Below are 6000 nucleotides of genomic sequence, written 5' to 3'. Positions count from 1 at the left end.
CAGTCAATGAACGAAAGAGAACATGGGATTTTTGACGTACTGTAAAAGCCATTTCTCTGATGTTCATTGACGGACACAGCACCCAACACAGCACCCACCCCTCTGTAGAGTTATAATTCTGACACTGCTTGTAACAAAACTGAGTGACTATAGCAGGAAGAGGGAGTATACCCTTGGGACTGCCCATTGGTGTAGCCAGAAGATTTTTCTGCCTAATGTCCTACTCCTGCAGGGGACAACATAACCCAATTTTCAAATGACAGGAGCTGTGTCCGTCAATGAACATCAGAGAAATGGATTTTACGGTAAGTCAGAAATCTATTTTTTTTTTTCTGTTTTTGGTAGCAAGGAAGAATTAAAACCCTTGTCAGTTTTTTTTTTTTTTTTTGCTGTCTGTGCCCCCATTAAGGAGGGTCACCCTCTATTTGCCCCATTTACAATTATCATTGAAAGTGCAAGTAAAGAAAATCACAAATTTTGGGTTGTCCCCAGATAAATAATAGAGGGAGAAATCTTTCAATTGGTCACTAGTTCTGGTGACCTGGGGGTCCCCAAGGGATTCCCTTAATTTGCGTGGATTTCCTCTCACGACCTGTTTTGGATATGGGACAGGAGGTGAAGTGAAATCTCTAAAATGGGACACAGATGGTGAAAAAAAATCTGACAGGGGTTATAACCACCCCTTGCTCTATACAAAATGAAAAAGAAAACGTTTTGCCTATAGTTCTACTTTAATTTCAGGTAAAGAGCTATTTTTATTTTTTCAATACAGTCTTGAGTAACAGCCTTTGCTGCACAGCAGTTCTTTTACCTGACTTTTCTCTGCTGCAGGTAAGCAACACAGCCCAGTCATCATCACCTCCTGGCCCCTAGTCTCTGAATGGACAGTGAATGAGCAGCAACTGATGAGGTTCACTCTGTGCTTCTCCTGTCAGCATATACCCTGTTAGCAAGTGTGAATGCAGGATGACTAATTTGCTTCAAGCACTGCCATCTCTTCCATTGCTGCTGTAAACTGGATTACAAAAGGTAGAAATCAAGGTTAATTCAGGTATTTATACTGGTTGCATTTAAAACTGATTTGTTAAGATACTGTATCCTTACTACTGTTAGAACCAGATGATTGCACTGAAAACCCACCTCCAGTCAAAACTTTTTTCCTAGTCACAGCAGGACACAGACCCTTTTGTCTTTAACTGGATTATATGAAGCTACCTTGAGGTGATTGGACACTGGCAAAAAAAGACCACTGCAGGATTATCTCCTATATAGTCTCTCCTACTCCCAGTTAGTGATGGTTTATGGCTAGTGTCCTTAGGTGAAACAAATACTATCCAAAAAAAACAAAAAACATTTTGAAGTTAGACTTTAAAGATATGAGGGTTAGTTTGCAGATTACTTCTGATCAAGTCAATGGCATATGTCCATTGACTTAAAATTAAATTGGATATTTCATTTAATTTAGAAATCTACTTGAATACTGTTCTACTGTGTCACCACATCAGTAAATAACAATCTTTGAGCTCAAGTAAAGTGACTGTGCCTAGGCTAAAAGGCGGGACTAAAGGCCCTGGCTATTGTATCTGTTTTTTTGTAAAACCTTTCAACAAGTGATTCTTTATATTTTTTTTCATCCAGATTGGAGGCACTCTAATTTAGGAGGTGTGTTACTTGGCCAGATCTTTAGGTGAAAACAGCCTAAAAAAGAAAACGAATGCAGCTGCCACATCTAATGATTGGTAAGTTGCAATATATTACATTTTGGGCTTTGGGTTTCTTTTAGAGGAACGTCTCCCATACATATGCAATGCTTCCAGAGGTCTATTGCACAAATCAAGGGTACAAATAATTTATTTACTAATAATCAGGATTGTGTGTATTTGGAATGAGTGGTACAGCAATATGCCTAACCTCAGTGTACATATAAGCATGCCACCAGTTTTTGTGACTTGCTGCTCTGCATGCTTGTAGCTATCAAAACATCAAATCTCAGAACGTTTAATTACTTAGGAAACTTGCATAGAATGTTTTCAAGGATGAAAAATGAAGCTACTGGACAAATGAGTACTGTAGTTCGTCTTCAGTTTAGGTTCTACATTTTATTGTGTGACTGTACTTAGAGCTGCACGATTCTGGAGGAAATGAGAATCACTTTTTTTTGCTTAGAATAAAGATCACGATTCTGAACTGTTTTAGTGTAAAGATTTTCAACCCCTGAAGCTTAGGTTATCAAGCAAGATGGCAACAAAATAAGACCTCATACACTCTACTTCAATCAAATTTAAAGGAATGTAATAAAAAATAATGTAATGTGTAAAGAAATTAAAAATACAATTTAAAAAAAAATACCGTTAAGTTATGTTAGGGGTTTTTATTATTTTTTTTATTTTAGTACTCGCTGATACCAATTACTGATACCTTCCGTAACTTTTTTGTTTACATTTCACCTGTCATCAATGGTAAAAAGCATTAAAAAATTATTTTACAAATGCAATGTATTTTTTTTTTTTTGCGCATCTTTTAATGTGCAATGTGTAAATAAATATGTTAAAGGTGTAAACATAATAATGAAAAAAGCAAACCAAAAAATAAAAAAAAAGTTGTCATTACCAATAGTTTATAAAATAGAAGTAAAAAAAAAAACAGCAGGAAAATAAATGGAGAAGGAGAATAAGGCGTTAATAAGGCTGATTAGAGTAAATTAAGGGTTAATAAGGGGTTAAACAGAGAAACAATTTACCAAAATCTAAAATGTGTATATAATCTGGAAATGTTCAAACAGAAAGATTCAATGTTTCTTTTATCTTTCTTTCAGCGGCTGAGCAATGTTGTTGATTGTACATTTCCGGTGTTCCGTGAAAAAATCCTACCCGTGAAAATTCCCTACCCTCGTCACTTCTGGTGCACCTACGTCATGGAACAGCTGAGCAGCTTACTGCGCATGCTCACAGCTCCGGAGGGTAGGGAATTCTCACGGGGTAGGGTTTTTTAACGTTACACCTCATCAGCTGTTGCCGCGGGTACATTAAAACATCTCCGCTGCAACATGAAATCATCTCCGCTCTTACCCCTGTCACTTCCCTGATCTCGGCTCCTAAATGTAAAAGCGGCGGTGGGTCTATGAAAATATAACTCACGGAGCCAAGATCTCCATCATTTATATTTTCATACATTTTACATTTAGTAGCCGAGATCAGGGAAGTGACAGGGGAAGGAGCAGAGATGACTTCATGTTGCAGCAGAGATGTTTTAATGTACCCGCGGCAACAGCTGATGCGGTGTAACATTACAAAACACTACCCCCTGAAAATTCCCTACCCTCCGGAGCTGTGAGCATGCGCACTGGTAAGCTGCTCAGCTGTTCCATGACGTGTATGAACAGGCAGTGACGAGGGTAGGGAATTTTCACGAGGTAGGGTTTTAAACCGCTCTGCACTTTCTACATGAATCGTGGAAATGCTGGATTAAGATAGGGGGTCGAATTGAGATCACAATCTTTTAACGATTAATCGTGCAGCTCTGACTGTAACTCCAGTTATGTATTCATTAAATACAATTACCTGTGTTATTGAACATGGCTAGATAAAGAACTGTAAAAGAAACAGCACCCTACTGTAGAAAATTAAAAAAAATATGAATACATTTTCGTTATAAAAAACAAACTTCCCTAACATTACCTTGCTTTCATAGAAACATAAAATGTGTCGGCAGATAAGAACCATTTGGCCCATCTAGTCTGCCCAATATATCTGAATCCTATGAATAGTCCCTGGCCCTATCTTATATGAAGGATAGCCTTATGCCTATCCCATGCATGCTTAAACTCCTTCACTGTGTTTGCAGCTACCACTTCTGCAGGAAGGTTATTCCATGCAACCACTACTCTCTCAGTAAAGTAAAACTTCCTCATATTACTTTTAAACCTTTGCCCCTCTAATTTAAAACTGTGTCCTCTTGTGGTAGTTTTTCTTCTTTTAAATATGCTCTCCTCCTTTACCGAGTTGATACCCTTTATGTATTTAAAAGTTTCTATCATATCCCCTCTGTCTCTTCTTTCTTCCAAGCTATACATGTTAAGGTCCTTTAACCTTTCCTGGTAAGTTTTTTTTTTTTTCCTGCAATCCATGTACTAGTTTAGTAGCTCTTCTCTGAACTCTTTCTAGAGTATCTATATCCTTCTGGAGATATGGCCTCCAGTACTGCGCACAATACTCCCAAGTGAGGTCTCACCAGTGTTCTGTACAGCGGCATAAGCACTTCTCTCTTTCTACTGCTTATACCTCTCCCTATACATCCAAGCATTCTGCTGGCATTTCGTGCTGCTTTATTACATTGTCTTCCCACCTTTAAGTCTTCTGAAATAATTACTCCTAAATCCCTTTCCTCAGATACTGAGGTCAGGACTGTGTCAAATATTCTATATTCTGCCCTTGGGTTTTTACGCCCCAGGTGCATTATCTTGCACTTATCCACATTAAATTTCAGTTGCCAGGGGGGCGTGGCCGGGATGTAGACAGCGCCGGACGTGTGTTAGCAGAGCTCTCCACCATCCTGACCTTATCCGGCTCCATCCACGGCCCCTGTGCCTCGGATCGCGGCGGTTTTGCCCTCCTCCGCATCGGGCACAGGTGGGGCACGGATGCCGGGGAGAAAATCCCGGGTTTCAGCACCGACCCCGCGGCCTAAACGAACGGTCCCGCCGCGAGGCGCGAAAGCGGTCGCCGCCATCTTGCAGGTCCAGGCCTCCTCTTCTTCCTCTGCAGCCACAGGCGCCCAGGCCTTCTTGAAGTCGGGAAAGATGTCTGCGGGGGCCGGGAACCCTCCTCTGGCACAGCCTAAGGACTCAGGTACCGAGGGGTCACTGCTGGGGACCGCTGGACAGACTGGGGGGTTGCATGGAGGGGGGGATATTACTGCTCCCATACTGGCTGCTATAGACGCCTCAAAAACTGCCCTGATGCTCCGGATTGACCACCTGGCCTCTGAATGTACCCTAATCCGCCATGATCTGGATAAAATCAAGGGGCGCCTGACTGAGACTGAGGGCCGGGTGTCTGAGGTGGAGGATGTTACCGCTTCCCATTCGGCACAAATCATTGCCATGCAGGCCCAGGTGAATGCTTTGGCGGACAAGATGGAGGATGCTGAGAACCGACAGCGTCGCAACAATATCAGGGTGGTCGGCTTGCCAGAGAAGGCTGAGGGATCTAATTCTACATTGTTTGCTGAGAAGTTCTTTTGTGATCTACTCAAATTGCCTCCCCCTCCCCCGACATATGTGGTGGAAAGGGCTCATAGGGTTCCCACGGGACCTCGGCCACCCGGGGCCCCCCCGCGCCCGTTTCTGGTCCGCTTTTTGAACTTCCGTGACAGGGATCGTATACTCTCTGAGGCCAGGAGACAGGAGGAATTGCAGTTTGAGAACAGCAAGATAATGTTATTTCCTGACTTCTCTGTGGAGACGCAGAAACAACGCAGATCCTTTACTGAAGTGCGCAAACTCCTGAGAACCAAGGGCCTGAAATATGGCATGATGTACCCGAGCCGCTTGCGTGTGGATTACAAGGGATCTGTCCTTTTCTTCAATTCGGCGGGGGAGGCTGCTGACTGGTTGGAATCCATTTAATTTCCTCTGATGCACCTGCTCTCTTGGATGATATGGGGCTCTTGGGGCCCTGCTGCACTGTACTCCCTATTTGCAGCTCCTGTCTACGCACGGTCTGCCTCCTCAATTGCTGATGGGGGGACATCTATGGTTCCTGTATTGCTGATCCTGCCCTGAAGTTTCCTGGGTTGCCCTGGGCTGGATCCATGCTTCTATTCCTGGGGCTGTGGAATGGTCTACAGGTCATTGGAGCTCTGTGTGCTACACGTTGTTGAACTAACAATTTTTTCTTTTTTGTTTTGACTCTATTTTTCCTCCCTTTAGGTTTTTTTTTTTCCTTTTTTTGAGGAATGACTATCTAACGGCCCCCCCTTTTTTGGGGCTGCCTTTGGTGG

At 42.4% G+C, this 6000-nt stretch overlaps 1 protein-coding gene across 1 annotated transcript in view; it reads left to right on the top strand.

The window, feature by feature from the left end:
* The first annotated feature begins 1716 nt into the window (after positions 1 to 1716).
* The window catches only part of NCK2 (NCK adaptor protein 2), a 43376-nt gene continuing 39092 nt past the window's right edge, over positions 1717 to 6000 (top strand). Inside the window, exon 1 of the mRNA XM_082247072.1 lies at positions 1717 to 1739. The gene's annotated coding sequence lies outside the window, so the exon portion shown is untranslated. The remainder of the gene's footprint in view (positions 1740 to 6000) is intronic.

Source organism: Pelophylax lessonae, assembly GCF_965119305.1.
Source record: "Pelophylax lessonae genome assembly, chromosome: 2".
Classification (NCBI taxonomy): Eukaryota; Metazoa; Chordata; class Amphibia; order Anura; family Ranidae; genus Pelophylax; species Pelophylax lessonae.
Note: the sequence above shows the minus strand (reverse complement) of the source record. Positions and strands in the feature narration are given on the sequence as shown.